A 16,764-nucleotide genomic window follows, 5' to 3' on the forward strand; every position below is an offset into this window, starting at 1 on the left:
TGACAGATGAATAGATGCTTTATATTTGAAAGTAAAGCTATTTTTCGAATAAAAAACAGCATTAAGACAACATCAAGGCCATCCTCATCAGAAAAGGAAAAAGAAACAGGGATGATATCCTATCATTAAGAGCAAAAGTGTCCTCCAAACCGATTTCTCAAAAGCACTGACAGCTGGACTATTTCCTGACCAAAATCTTTACCTTCCCATCCAATGGTCTCAATGACATTGCTCATGTAGCCAGAAACAATCTTCCCAAGTTGTGTCATATCTCCTCTGCTGAAGCTCTGGCTCTGCTGAGAATGTGGCTCTGTAGTGACTGTTAGGGCTGTGATCACCTATCCATGTTTCTAAATGAACAGGTTTGCCAATTTCATTAAGTAATGCCACAGACCAATTGAATACACAGAACTGAGACACATCTTTCCCCCAGTTGCAAACTAAGTTATGGATGAGAGAGGCGTAGGCAACTGAATATCAGAGGCACTTTCCGGGATTTTAAATGCCAGAGTAAACAAAGGCAATGGCAATAACCTTTGATATTTCACTCCTCCACCCAACTTAAGTACATAAAGGCATAAGAAAAATTATATACTATTATGGCTGTTGTTTGCTGTGTTAACAGTTAGGGATTATCAGCTTTCTGTAAGACTGCTAACTACCAGAATCCTGTAATGCCTAATCACAAGGAGAAACAAAAAAACAAACATGCAATTTAAAAATAAAAGGTAAGAAAATAGAAAATTAAGTCAGGTCTTTAATGTTTAGTGGCCTTCAACATCACATAAAGAAGTAATATTTATACTCCCTGAAGATTACAATTCTACCTTCTGGTGTTAACTGGACCTGAGCCAAGAGGCACTTTTCTCTTCATGATGACAATCTATAGAGCTGATTATAAATTTCTATTTTTTTTTAAATTACTACAAAATATGACCTAAATTTTGTAGAGTACAGACTTTTAAAAAACATTACTCCTCAAATGCACATTTATGATGCTATAATAAAGGAGAAAGCTTACATTAGATGTGTTCATGAATCTACAACTCCTATTACTTCACTGCCATAAAAAGGAATTTTGAAAAACAAATATAAAAAGTGAGGTCGATCACTGAACTAGCAGTTTGGGACTAACAGAGGTCCCTGGTGAGGTGAGTGTACTAATACCCAGCAACCTGTCCCACTCCCACCATTTAGGAGACCAGCCAAATGCTAGACGCAGGAAGGTCTGTCACTGTGCTTCTGCCTTCCACGTTTCTAGTCTCTACTTGTAAAATTTCATTTCAACTTATATTGTCCCAATTGTATGAATCTGAAAAACCCAGAAAAAAATATTTTTAATATGTTTTTATTGATTTTTTTAAGAGAAAGGAAGGGGGAGAGAGAGAGAGAGAAATATCAATCGGCTGCCTCCTGCATGCCCCACACTGGGGATTGAGCCCGCAACCCGGGCATGTGCCCTGACCAAGGAATCAAACTGGGACCTCTCAGTCCATGGGACAACTCTCAAACTACTGAGCCACAACAGGCTGGGCCCCAGAAAATATATTTAAATTAAGAAGCAAAAGATTGTATAAAATATTATCTACTATAGATCAGACACGAGTGGTGTGCAGCTGAGGCTGAAATGGCTGACTTCTGTAAACCATCTTTCCTGTTTCCTGATACAAATCCTAACAAAACAAAGGTTATGAAAGACTTGTTCTTTACTTTAAAACGTTATTTAAAAATATTTCTAATGTTCTGTTGAAGCACTACTATTCCATAAGAGCATACTGCCTGTTTCAGGAAGCCACCCTGCCTGGCCTGGGAGGAGGCAGCGGATGCCTGTCACTGACAGTCTTCTCCAGATGAATGCTCAATTCAATCTCCAGGGACAGGCTACTCACTTCTACCAATGAAAATGTGCAAATGCAGTATCTTGACCATAGCTCTCTGAGAAGCTAACCTCATATACCAGTGCCAGGCTGCAGTAAAAGCTGGGAGTGAGGGGAGGGGCTTCCTAAATGACCCCTCTGGGGCTCTAGGAATCCGGGGTGGCAGTTAATACTGAGACTGAAGAAGATTCTGAAGTTTGAATTAAAAACACTTAGAGCAGCTAACTCCCAGAGAATCTGGCAGAGTAGACTTTGTAGAGCAATAAGCAATATCTCTACATTTGTTCTGGGAATAAATTATTATATCTTCGCTATCACAGTAACTTGAAATATTAACAATTTAAGTGTCTTTGATTCCTGCTAATCCAAGAGGTAGGCTGAGACTGACACATGACTATTAGCTTTGAAATCATGAAGGCCTCCTTTTTTTAAAAAAAATTTTAGAGAGAGAAGAAAGAAGAGAATGGGAGGGGTCAATTTGTTGTTCCACTTACTCACTGGTTGTTTCTTGTATGTGCCTGACCAGGGATCGAACCTGCAACCTTGGTGTATCGGGACGACACTCTAACCAACTGAGCTACCCAGACAGGGCATGAAGCCTCCTTCGTACTGTTCCCACCTAACCTATGTAAGTCTGGACCTTGTTAAAGAGCACATTTCAGAAAACTTGCAACTCCCTAATAATGAAACAGCTTTTATTCAATTAAACAAAGTTTTATTTAATAAATTTTACTTAATAAACAGTTTTTTAGTAAGGTTTTTGTTGGTTTCAGGAGTAGCCCAGTAACAATCTGTCCTGTGAAGGAAATTGTCATATTAGTTGATCTGACATAGCCTGGCTGTGACAATCTATACATGACAGAAATACAACTTTTCAGACATTTAGAAAAGTTCTACCTTTACTCCACACTAGATTTTTTTTTTTACTTTTATTTTTTAAAATTTTTTTTCTTTATTGATCTTTAGACAGAGAAGAAGAGAGAGGGAGACAGAAACATTGACAAGAGAGAACATCGACCAGCCCCCTCCTGCATGCCCCCACACCAGGGATTTGGCCCACAACATGGGCACATGCCCCGACTGGGAATCGAACCGGCGACCCCCTGGTACATGGGTCGACGCTCAACCACTGAGCCACACTGGCTGGGCAAGCTTTTCTTTACTTAAATAACATTTATAAAACGAAGTTCTGTTGTAGAAAAATATCCCATTATGACTATTTCCCTCTATTATACATGTGCTGGTGACATTAAATAAAGTGCAGATTTATTTAAGTCACACACAAATTGTTCCCTCAGCTCTCAGTAATTGCTCGTGGTTTTATATCTGGCTGAAATGTGACATTGCCCCTTATTCTGGAACCTCTGCAGGAAGACAAGAAAACACTTCTTTTTTGTTTTTGGTGATAAATTAATGACCTACTCTAACAACTCATCCATTCTGTGAAGTAAAACAAGTAGAACTGTAGGAAAGGAAGCTTTTTAAGTCTAAATGGTGACATCATGACCTAAGTAAGAGGCCATAAGATTGAAGCTCCAAACAAACCTGTAACATTTGCCACTGGCCTTGGGTCAAACTACTACCTGAGTTTTCTTCTTCAAAATGATTGAGTCTGCTCTCTCAAAAAGTCCAAAAAAACAGTAACTCAACTTTTCCAAACTTGTCATATATCTGAGAAGTCCCAACTGCATATCAGATAAATTTCAAAATCACTCAAGATATTTCTAACAATTAGTCCCAAGCCCACAGGGGAAATGATGATGAAACAGAGTTTAAGTCTTCATCTTCCATCTTCCCAATTTCCAGAGAAGGGTGCCAGCTCTCTCTTTTTTTTCTTTTCACTAAATCCTTACCTGAGGATATCCCCACCCCCCTTTTTAAGAAAGAGTGGAAGAGAGGAATAGAAGGAGAGGGAGAAAGACACATCAATCGGTTGGTTGCACTCCACGTAAGCCCTGACTGGGGCTGGGGAATCAAACCTGCAACCCAGGTATGTGCCCTTAACCAGAAATTGAACCCGAGACCCTTTGGTGTACGGGCCGATGCATTCTCTACCCACTGAGCCACACCGGCCAGGGCAGAACTTGGGTTTTTAATGGGCCAACACCATTACCTTCACTTCAGATCAGAGGCTCTGCAGAACAGCCAAAAGCCATTATCTTTAGTGACAGAGTAAATTAAGAAAAAAGTCACCATGAAGAGGAAGACAGGATACTTGCCACTGTAAGCTCTAAGCATTCACTCAAGGAGAAGAAAAGTTTTGCCTTCCTCAAATTCTAACCAAAATCTGGTCTTCAACAGGGGTTTACATGATTTGCCTGAAAAAACTTAGGCTTAGGAGGTCATGTTAGTGGTATCCCTGAACAACTGGCAGAAGCAAATATAAATAAAAACTTTCTCTGATGAAAGGTAATCTAATCCCAGGCCTCAAAGAATTCCCATATGCAAAATACCATGATGTGAACTCAATAAAAAAATACAGAAAGTATGCAAGGAAATAAGCCATCTTGGGCAAGAGCAAGCAAAACAACTGAGTAATCAAGTCCACAATGACGAAAGATACTCAAATGTTCAAAAATGGAATATTAAATAATGTTTCTTATGTTAACAGAACTAAAAAAAGAATACAAAGTAGAGACAAGGAAAAAAACGCACTTAAAATGCCTAGGCAGATTTGAGCCCTGGCTGGTGTAGCTCAGTTGATTAAGAGTGTCATCCCACTCATCAAAGGGCCATGGGTTCCATTCCCAGTCAGGTCACAATTCCAGGCTGTGGGTTCGACTGGGGGTAAGTAGAGGGGAGGGTGTTGCATACAGGAAGCAATGGTTTGATGTTTCTTTCTCACATCAATGTTTTTCCCTCTCTCTCATTAATGCAAACCATTTTCTTGGATGAGGATTCAAAACAAATAAAATGACTAGGCATATTTGAAAGGAATCAAAATTCAACTTCGAGAGAAAAGTAATAACTTCTGGCACTCTTAGATATTTATTTTATTATTATTATTTTTATTTTTAATCCTCACCCAAGGATATTTATCTATTTATCTTCAGGTAAAGAGGGAGAGATAGGGAGAGAGAAAGAAACATCAACATGAGAAGGACACATCAACTGGTTGCCTCTTGCATGACCCCGACCACGGTCAGGGACTAACCACAACCGAGGTATGTGCTCTTGGCTGGAATTGAACCTGGACTCATTGGTCTGCAGGCCGATGCTCTATTGCTGAGCCAAACTGGCCAGGGCCTCCTGGATATTTAAAATAACCTTGACGCCCTGGCCAGTTTTGCTCAGCGGTTAGAGCACCGGCCTGTGGTCCAGAGAGACCCAGGTTCGGTTCCCACTAAGGGTGTGTACCTTGGTTGCAGTTTGACCCCGGCCAGCAGCCACTCGATGTGTCCCTTTCACGTCGATGTTTCTTTCTTTCTCTCTCTCTCTCTCTCTCTTTTCCTCTCTCTCCCTCCCACTCTATCTGAACAAAAAAAGGGAAAAATGTCCTCGGGTGAGGATAAAAAAATAAAAATAAAAAAATAAAAAAATAACCTTGACTAGTTCGGCCAGTGTGGCTCAGTGGTTGAGCTTCAACCCATGCACCAAGAGGTCATCAGTTCAATACCCAGTCAGGATACATGCCCAGGTTGAGGGCCTGATGACCAGTGGGGGGCATGCAGGAGGCGGCCAGTCGATGTTCTCTCTCATCGATGTTGTCTGTCTCTCTCTCTCTCCCCCGTCCCTTACTCTCTCTCAAATCAATAAAATAAAAAAGTAAAATAAAATAACCTTGACTAAACACTGCTGAAAAGAAAATTATTAACCTGTAATGTCAAACTTAAGATTTAAAAAATAATAAAACAAGAAATTTTCACAATATGGAACACATACAAGAAATTAAGAAACATGCAAGATAAATGGAGAAGGCCTACTATTCAACTATGAGGAATTTCAGAAATCAGGAGGCTACCAATTGATTGTATCTCTCTCACATTGAGGTGTGTCTGTCTGTTCCGCCCCAATCTAAAATCCAATGGAAAAATATTTTCGGCCCTGGCCAGTTTGGCTCAGCGGTTAGAGCGTTGGCCTGCGGTCCGGAGAGACCCAGGTTCGGTTCCCGCTAAGGGCACGTATAGTACTTCGGTTGCAGTTTGTCCCCGGCCCTGGTTGGTCGTGCAGGTGGCAGCCACTCGATGTGTCCCTTCGCGTCGATGTTTCTCTCTCTCTCTCTCCCTCCCACTCTATCTGTACAAAAAATGGAAAAATATCCTCGGGTGAGGATAAAAAAAAAAAGGAAAAAAAAAAGAAAAATATTTTCAGGTGAGAATTAGAGGGGGAAAAAAAAGACATTAAGTCAAAACTAAAACAAAAACAACCCCAGAGCATTTACTCCAGATATATCATCCCCCCTCCCACTAAAGGAGTTTCTAATGAACATGCTTCAGGAAAAAGGGAAGTAATCCCAAAAGGAAGGTTAAATATGCAAAAAGAAATGGGAAGCAATGAAAATACAGGATGAGATAAAATTTATGCAAAGTTGAAAAAAATGAATAAAGCAATACCAATAGTGTCTAACTCAGGTCTATAAATTAAGAGAACCAAAACACTGGACAATATTTAAGTTGGCGAATGGAGTTAAAGCATTCTAAGATTCTTATACTGTTTCAGGAGAAAAAGGATACTGGTTAACCTTAACGTCTGAGTTAAACATGCATGCTACAATAGCCAGAGTTACTACTAATAAAAACAGAGTGCATGATTTCCAAACAAGGGGGGGGGGGGGAGTGGAGGAGTGCTAAAAAGGATGTGGGAAGGCTCAATCTATCCAAAAAAGAAAGGAGAAAGAAGAATAGAAACAGGGGGTTAAGAAGGAGATAAAAACCCTGGTTAGTTTGGCTTAGTGGTTGGAGTGTGGGCCTGCGGACCGAAGGGTCTCAGGTTCAATTCCTAATCAAGGGCATGTGCCTGGGTTTCAGGTTCGATCCTAGGCCCCAGTCAGGGTTGTTCAAGAGGCAACCAATCAAGTCTGTCTCTCCCTCTCTCCATTCCACTCTATCTGAAAATCAATGGAAAAATATCGAGTGAGGATAAACAAAAGAGGAGAGAACAAAATGCAATGGCAAAAATGTACCCACGTGTCATAATGATAATAAATGTGTATGTCCTAAACTCTCTAAGAGAAAAGAAAAACCCTGCTAAACTGAGTAGTAATAATTAAAAACAAAGGTTGAACATTATTTTTAAAAAGAAAGGAGAAAACAATGCTAGGATGAGGAGAAGAAAGCATATGACTCTCAGACTCAGAACTCTATTCTCCCAATATTGTCGCTGGGAAGCTGAAGGCCACATGCCGGGTTAGTCCCTCACCAGATCATAGCTGCCTGGATCTTAACTCAGTAGCAATAGACTATTATGACCTTCCTTGCCTTTTTAGAAGAAACAAGAAAAAAAGAAAATCATGGGGAATCTGTTGTTATATGTTAAAATGTTGAGGACCCCATCTATTTAATCATTTACTGTCCCTTATAAAAAAGCCCCATGTAAGGATTCTTTTTACATTTTGTTTTTAGGATAGGCTTATTATCTTACATGGAAAAAAAAAAAAAAAGGTACCCTTCCTCCATTCTAAAGACAAGAACTACACAACAAATTGTGTTTCATCCTCTTCTCCTTGTTCCCAGGAAGTGCAGTACCAACCCCAAACTCAAGCATGGCAATTTTAGTTCATAATTGTCTATTCCTCTTTCCCTGGGTTCTGATTTTCTGTATCTACCTTATTTTATATGTATCTGTTCTAAATAAGCTATGTCAAATCTAATTTTAGGAAGAAGCAAGATATAAATGCAAGTATCTCTAGCAACAGGATTAGAAATAGTGAATTTACTAAAACATCAAAAACTATTTTAAACAACTTGGCTATTTTATACTTTTAAAAGGCTTTCATTTGTAGATCACCACCCAGATGACACTAATCATTTCCATTTATATGGTATCATATATACCCTGTTTCTATCTAAATACCTGAATTGTCTATCAGCAAAGCTAGAATGGGTACCTGTCTAAACATTAGTCCATCAGCTCTACTGATGAGGAAATAGGAGGCCTACCCTCTTTCCGGAAGCAGGTTAAGGCTGGTCAGAGTGCTTCTTTAATCATTCCTACCAATGGTCCAAGAGAAAAGGATCTTGATGCTCCTTGAGAAAAAGGTTCAACCACTGCCTTCACTTAATCGTCCCAAAATGTGATTAGGTGATTAAGTTCAGCCAAAAACTTGTTAGGGGTAAAGTGTTAAAATAATACATGCAAGACACTTTCGTCTCTCACAGTTCCATTAATCTGAACTTACAGACCTTTGACAATGTGAGAAGACCAAGCTCAGTATGCTTAGAAAATTCTTCTGGAATCCAAGGTCTGCATTCCCCCCAAGAACACCTGGACTGCTTTCATGCAAACATCCTATAGTCCTAAAAAGTTGAAGCTTCATTTAAGTTGCTATTTGCAAGAATTTTTTTCTACGGTATTATACAGAGGCATTGAGAAAATACCCAAGATGTTATAGGTAGATCATATAAGGTCAGTGTGTAATTCAAATGCTCCTTACAGAACCTTCTTCAAGGCCACCTTACTACACATTATCAGCACACCACAGAATAAAAGTTAAAATGCAGATAATTCAATTTGTAGTAAAAACACATTTCATGCCAATAAAGCCATACCCTATGAGGTCCTAGATAATAGGAAATATTGAGGGGGGAGGGGGAGAAGCCCCATAAATAATGATAATCTAGCTCAACAGCGTTATCAGTTACATTTACATTTTGGTTCTTAACTCACAAGGCAATGAACAAGATATCATCTTATTGTGGCAAGTTCATTATAATAAGGGGCCCATTTTAATATAATATCTGTGGCTAAAGGCAAAAGGATACTAAGTGATATTTTTTATATCAAAAACCAAATGATAGTTTTTACAGGCAAGATTTCATAAATGGCATTTTTCCTGTTTTACCCTCAATTCAGGAAACTGAAAAAGGGCTCAAAAGAGAGCAAAATTAAAGGGGAAAACTGATTGCTCTTCAGCTATTAAGCTGCTCACAGCCAAAGGAGGTGGGCAAAAAAATGAAGCAATTAAAAAGGACACATGGGTGTTGCATTATTGACAAAAATGTATATATTTCTGATAGAAAATAAGTTTCACCTCAATACTCTAACTTGAGGAACAACATAAAGAAATCATTAACTTGATATGTGAGAAAGTATAAAAAGGTGTTACCGTTTCCTGGAGCACAGCCATGCCCTTCTATAAACAGATAAAAGCGAAACCCTCAGTGCAACACTCCAAAACAGAAAATGGTGAAGAGAAGTGCCACCCAGCTCCTGCTCCCCTACTTACTGGCCTTGGACAACACAACTCTACACACCCTTCACATAAGGAAGGGGCCTTCAATACCTTCAGTATATAGGAAGGTACTAGATTCCACTGACAACTATGGTGTGAGTTAGTCAGAGGTCCTAGCCAGACTTTGCAAAAACAAGTTAAGAGCAACCTCACAGCAAACACTGTCACTTGCTTTTTCAAGTAAAATCACAAAAGTCACTTAACAAGGATCCAATAGGCAGCATTCCGAACACTGTGTGCACATAGAAGGACCGGAGAAATTTGTTCTGCTCATACGTAAAACCTCAAGAGTCAGTATGTGGTTTTTACTCTTGAAACTAATCCTGTATTTCCCATAATGTGATATACAAAGAAGATACCAAAAAAGGTTTTCATTTCTAAGTGGATGTTATCCCTACTACTACACAAAAACTATTAATGCATATGAAGTAACTTTACATGGTACCCCAAATTAAAGCATAACCTTTTACACTATTTTATCGGATCAGAGGAGAAAGTATTTCTATTAAAGCAATAAATAAGACTTCCAAAAACCAAGTTAGCAAGTGCCAACACATCTGCTCCGATTTTATTTTCGTCGCATATTAAAATGCTGCTTAAATAACAGCTTTTGCTCAGCTTCCCTTTCAAATGCAGATAAAATGGATAACTTTTTCACATATAATCTCAGCATCATTTACGCACATTATACAAAATATATACACTCTATACATTAGTTTTGATTGTCTCTCTCTTTAGTATAAGGTAATCTTCATGTGGTAGGAATTTTTGTTTCATTCACTGCTATATACTTAGTGCCCAGCATAATGACTGGGACATGTTAGGAACTCTATAAAAATCTATTACAATTTTTTCTCCCTCAACTATGGAAAGTTTGCTATAAATTTTTGAAAACTTTGTTCTAGCAAAAGAAAATAATCCTCAAATCAATGTCATCTAACCTTTAAAAAGCTTCCAAAATTTCCCATCTCTACATCCCAAAAGATCTTACAATTCATCCCTTCAGGTACACCTTATTCAGAGTGACGTTCTTTTGAATAAACATTACAAATACTTCAGATGAAGGCAACGCTCACTAACAATGATGTTCAGTCATAAGGCAGAGCTCTGCATTTCTGAAAGTATAGTCTTCAATCTACTGAATCAGAATCTTTGGGGATAGTGACCCAGGAACCTGGATGTTGAGCACCTAGGTTACTCTAATGTTCATTACCTTTGAGAAACAGTTAACTCATTCTTTTAATAGCTATTGAGCATCTACTATGTTCCAGGCACTGTTCTAGGCCCATGTTCTCAAAGAACTTACATTCTATTGAAGTATGGTGGGAGAACAGAGAAAAATAATGAAACAAACCCAATAATTTCAGATAGTAAAAAGTGGTATGAGGGATATAAATCAGGAGACAGGATGAAAAAATGGTGGAGGGTGGATGGAGGGGATAAGGGACACAAAAAAGCCTTTCTGCAGAGGCAACATTTGGGCAGAGACCTATGCAATGAGAAGTGTGCAGAGCATTCCAGGCAGAGGGCCCAGGGAGTGCAGAGGACATGAGGTGGTTTAGGTATGGTATGGTCAAAGAGAAAGAAGTCAGTCTAGCGTGGGGGTACTAGAAGATAAGAGAGAGAGACATAGAGCAATAGGGAGTCGGAAAGGCAGACAGGGTACCTTATGTACCATGGTTAAGAATCTGGATATTAGGATTTTATCCCAAGTGTGCCTATAGAGGGTAGTGATGAGGAGGGTAATATTGATGGCTCCTGAAGCAAAGGAATGACATAATCGGATTTTAAAGGATCATTATTTTTTTAAAAAGAGAGATAGAGAGGGGCAAGAGTATAAACAAAAGATTCAATTAGGGGGCTGTTGCCTAAGTCCAGTGAGAGATAACAGCTTGGATTATGGAGGTGACCATGGAAATAAAGAAAAGGTGCTGGCTGATTTGGCTAAGCGGTTAGAGTGTTGACCCATGGACCAAAGGGTCGTGGGTTCCAGTCCCAGTCAAGGGCATGTACTTAGGTTGCAAGTTCAATCCCGACCTTGTGAGGGACTTGTGGCAGGCAACTGATTGATGTGTTTCTCTCACGTCTCTCTCTTCCTCCCTCCCACTCTCTCTAAAAATCAATGGAAAAATATCCTTGGGTGAGGATTAACAAAAATAAATAAATATATAAAAGAATGGTATGGAGACTTGTGAATTAAACATGGAACATGAAGAATAAATAGGTAGAAAATCAAGGATGACTCCTAGATTCCTGGCTTGAACAACTACGTGGGACAATGGCAAATAAAAAAGTAAAAGGGTGTACCAGACTATTATATGTAATAGTAAAAGACTTAAATAACCTACATACCTCATGGTGGAGGAATGGCTAAATAAATGAACTAGTAAGCAATCAATATAAATGCTGTAAATTAGTACTTCATAATACAATGAAATGGACATGAGGAGGGTAAAAATACATTACATCATAACATGTGATACCATTAGTCTCAAAAAACAAATCAGTATGACATCAACTGTGTGTGTGTATATTAATATATATACATATAAAAAAACCAACCCACATATAGATAAAATAAGTGTAACTCTATTCCAAAATGGTACTCCTTTTTCTTTGTGATTTTATTTTCCAAATTTTCTTTTATAGTTTTTTTTGGGGGGGGGGGGGGGGGAGGTACGTGCCCTTAGCGGGAACTGAACCCGGGACTCTCTGGTCCGCAGGCCAACACTCCAAACTGCTGAGCCAAACTGGCCAGGGCAATTTTGTTTTCTGTTTTTTTGTGGGTTTTTTTTTTAAGCAATGTTTTTAAATGGCAGTGTCCCCAAACTGCATCTAACCTACATTGGCACTTTCATCTTTTCTCCCCGGGCACCTTGCTGCATAGGGATGCTTTAAGAGGATCTTATCTCTAATAAAGAAGTTTGGTAAGTGAGCCTAGCAGTGTTGCCATAGAGCAACCCTGCACAAAATGGCTGGTGAAAGTTTTATGTGCATATAGATCCCTACTGCTGCAATCACACAGCATCCCCAAATGATTCTGGGAAGAGGCCTGGCTTCACTTCAGTGTTGAAGAGCACACTTCCTAACACCCAATACATCAGACTATACTCTTTAGGAATAAGCTGTAAGAGGAGTTCATCTAACCCCTAGGAGCAACTATCTGATATGCAGCAGTATGTAAGTGTTCATGGAGAAAATTGGGGGAAGGGGAGAGGAGAGGAAGAAATTACTGGACAACACATTAACAGAACTTGCTCTGGGAAGCATATAGGCAGCTAGAACCTACAAAGAAGCTGCTAAAATATAGCACAGAAATAGCATATAGAAATTATGCTTCGTTACCTCAATTTTAATGGGTGATCATGGAGGATACTGAAAAGAACACGAGGTATTGTAATAGTATAGACATGTTTTATCTAGATAACTTAGAGAGTAAGACAAAAAATAAAGGGATTCTTAACTGCCTGAAAGACCAACTATATACAAAGAATTGTTCAATCAAGAGAATAATTTCTAGTAGCAGGCTGAAAGGTTCTTATCTTATGCCTTGTCTTAGATAATTTTCTAACATCAGATTGAATAAAGAAGAAAAGATATACTCTTTTTTTTATATATAAAGAGAGAGAAATGGCACAGTTTGGAGGGGGGCATCAATAATATTAAGAGCAATGTCAGCAACAATCCTGACAGAACAGAACATTAGAGTGAATCTAAGAATTTTATATTGGGTGACTGTCAAAACCACACAGAGAGCCAAGCAACAACTATACCCACACAGACAACAATGGAGTGGCTGGGACTGAGCAGCAGCACCTCAGGAGGGAAAACTCTGGGCTGACTGACCGCGACTCAGTGGAATTACAGGCTGAGGTCACTACCCAAAAAGCTAAAGCCATCCTGGAATACCCTGGTCAGAGCCTTCTTCTAGAATGATGGAGGCCTTGGCTGCTCTACCTCCATCTATCCGCCTGCCCCCGGAGCAGGTGATTCAATAGGGCAGTTGAGTGGTTGGCATTCACAGAAGAGGCAAGATGAAGAAAGCCTCTGAAGAGCCTGAGGAAATATCTAGGTAAGCACTGTCCAGTAGAAATACAATGAGTCACATAAGAATTTAAAAATTTTTTCCATAGCCACATTTTAAAAAGATGAACATTAGCAAAAATAATATATATTATTTAATTCCAGTATATTAAATTTCAACATGTAATCAGTATAAAAAGTTAATGGAAGTTTACATTCTTTTTCCATACCACATCTTCAATATCTAGATGGAAGGAGTTTCCCCACTACAGAAGGAGTCCAAGAAAAGATAAATGACAATTCAGGGACATTACAAAGAAGGGAATTTACACACCAGTGTGAGAATCATAGATTCTATAAGGGAAAGAATCATTCACTGCAGTGTAAAGAGATAAACCCAATTCCCTGGAAAAGACAGAAAACCTGGCTTCCAAAGGGAAGAACCTCCAGGGAAAGGGAAAACTCAAACAATGCAAGGAGTAACAGATAAGAGAAGTGGCAAGTCACTGGGTAAATGGCCACAAACAGGATCTACATAAACAAACCTGCCCTGTCTTTCCTCTTCCATTAAGTGTTTATGGCTGCATAGCAAACTACCTGAAAACCAGGCATTCCACATTCCTTCAAGATTGGAAGGTGTTGTGTAATAAAGAATGTTTGGTCTTACGCCTAGATTCCTGGGAGAAAACATTTCATTAGTCATATGAAGATCTGTGTTATTCACTACTGACCCTCATAGTTTATGCTAATGAGGTTAATTCCTGGTGGGCCCCTAGACATGTTATGCTAATGGTTGACTGAAGATTGAAGCAAGCCACCAAGTGATTAGGGGATTAGGTCAGGAGAGTCCAAGCTTCAGGAAAGCAAGGGAAAGTGGAGATTGAGTTCAATTAATCATGATTATATCAATCATGCCTAAATAATGAAACCCCGATAAAAACTCTGGACACTGAAACTCAGTGGAGCTTCCTGGTTGGCGAACCGTCAATGTGCCGGGAGGGTGAAGTGCTTTGATTCCATAGAGAAAGGGCAGAAAACTCTATCTTTGAGAATGTTAAAGAGAAAACCACAGGCCCAAAATGGCATCACTCGTGCTAAAAGCCCATACTACCAAACTTAGATTTAATTGCAGTTTCAACCTCTTCCAGAAACATAATCTTAATCAACTAGTCTGAGTTTTCTGGTCAATACCAATGAGGTATTCAGTTACATGGCTCCTTCTCCATAAACTGCCCTACCCCGCAAAAGAAAGAAGTGGCAAACTGCTTTTGGGTTCTCCTTCACCCCCAAATAATCCTTTCTTTTATTAATAGTCCCTTTGCCCCGTTCTCTCTTCTATAAAATACTTTCATTTTGTACAAGCCCTAGAGTAACCTTCCAGTTGCTAGATGGGATGCTGCCTGACTCATGAATCTCTTAAGCCATTAGATTGTCAAATTTACTTGGTTGAATTTTGTTTTTTAACAAAGCCTTTTCAAACTACACTGTGTCTCTTCATTTGGCTGGTCCTGATTTGTATTCTTTACAATAAAATGTAATCATAATTAGTATAAAATTATTCTGAGTTCCATGAATTGTTGTAGCAAATTATTGAAACAGAAGTGCACCATAGGAACCCTCAAAATTTGTAGCCAGTTAGTCAGAAGTGCAGGTGGTCTGAAGACCCCCCAAACTTGCAGCTGTGGTAACTCCGGGTGGCCAGTGACAGAACTGTATTGCAGTATTTTAGAACAAATGTTTGGCAGAATTCTCAGTGGCTGTAGAATCTGAGCCCTTCCTTTTCTGCCAGATGCCTATCACCACCAGTCCTACCCAACTTTCACATAGCACTCTTACTTCCCCTAAACCCCCAGGGAAAATGGCAAATCTCCCATAAAACCAAAGTTGGCCTGCAGACATTTACTCCATTTAGTGGGAACTAAGGAAAAGAAAGGAAGAAACCAAGAGATTAACAAAACAATCACAATGAAGTATTTTATCTTTGTTTAAAACAGGTCTCTCACAAGTTAGGATGTTTTATTATAATATAAAAGTAATGTGAGAAGGAGAAAAGCCTTGTCACTGAAGAATAAAGTTCTGCTTTGAGTCAGGAATCTGAGGCTTCTACAACACTTTAAATATTCATTTCCTTTTCATGCACATATGCAATTATATATCCTAGTATCTTTATCATCATAGATGTAATTAACTGTTTGCAGAACGGTGCTACAAAGCCTTTGATTATGACTCAAGCAATGAAAAGCCATTTAATACATATTATCTGTGTGGGGGATGAGGGGGTGGAGGGTACAGAGGGAGAGAGGTGAGAAAGGGGTCATAACTGAGTTGTGAGAGGGAACACCAAACTCTAAACTCTAAGGGGCCCTTGGTTACTGATGTTCAGAATGAAATGAAAAGTATAACTAAGCCTAGACAAAGCTCCTGGAAGCAAGGTCTCCAAAGCCACCAGGTCTGTCTAATGCTTCCCATTAGGCTGTCTGCTAACCCAGTAAGCTCAAGTGACATAGCCCTCATTGTTGGATGGATAAAGTCAGGTGACCTTAGGCCAAGTTACTTAACTCTAAGCCAAAGTTTCCTAACCTAAAAAATGTTGTGGCAAGTACACTGTAGTTGAATATACATGATACACAGTAGGTGCTCAGCAAATGTCAGCTCTGCTGGCTGGAGGAATCTGAGGATGACAGAGCAGGCCCACAGGGCCCTCAAGCTGCAGTACAGACAGGGGCTTCCCACTGAGGTTCAGCTGCCACAATGAGCCCCATTCCTGCCATTACTGGTACCTGTTACCTAAGACTGTGGCTGGTAGTGTCCTTGTTTCCTGCTTGACAGGCATACGAAAGTATGTTGTTGTCTAATATGAAAGTTGTCTAATATGTAGACAACTTACAGAGGTTGGCTTTCTGAAGACAATCTTTATACATTTGGAAGGTTACACCTCGAGCTATCATGTAACAACTGTGAACAAAACTATGCTTAATAGCGACAGAAATTCAAAGTCCAATTTTAATTCTAAATGCCACAATCATTAACTTGAATAGCAGAATGACCTATGTATTATGTACATAATTAATTCATAATGTTCAAAGAAAACTAGATGTAAAATTAGTAATGTATTTAATGTGATTGCTAATGTTTTCCTTGGATTATTTTTATGGTATTAACCTAGCCTAATGTTACTATAAATTCAAACGTACGAGACATAGATTTTACATAAAAGCCCCATTTTCTGTTCTTACATAATGACTAACCAAATGGTCTATGAAATCTCTTTTCCAAATATTAAATTTTTTCTTTTTTTTATTTAATAATTTATTTTTGTTACAGATGTTTCTCCTTTTTCCCCCACTGATACTCCCTCCCTGCTCTGTCCCCAGCTTTGTTGTCCATGTCCACTGTTCATGCATACATGCATATAAGTTCTGTGGTTTATCTCTCCCCCCCACCGCTCTTCTGGAATTGTCTGTCTGTACCCTA

The 16,764-nt window shown here is 39.1% G+C and overlaps 1 protein-coding gene across 1 annotated transcript in view; it reads right to left on the reverse strand.

Moving 5' to 3' along the window:
- Positions 1 to 16,764, reverse strand: part of CTNNA1 (catenin alpha 1) — a 199,489-nt gene that overhangs the window by 31,131 nt on the left and 151,594 nt on the right. The gene's annotated exons all lie outside the window — the stretch shown is intronic.

This window comes from Molossus molossus, unplaced genomic scaffold (assembly GCF_014108415.1).
Source record: "Molossus molossus isolate mMolMol1 unplaced genomic scaffold, mMolMol1.p scaffold_m16_p_4, whole genome shotgun sequence".
Classification (NCBI taxonomy): domain Eukaryota; kingdom Metazoa; phylum Chordata; class Mammalia; order Chiroptera; family Molossidae; genus Molossus; species Molossus molossus.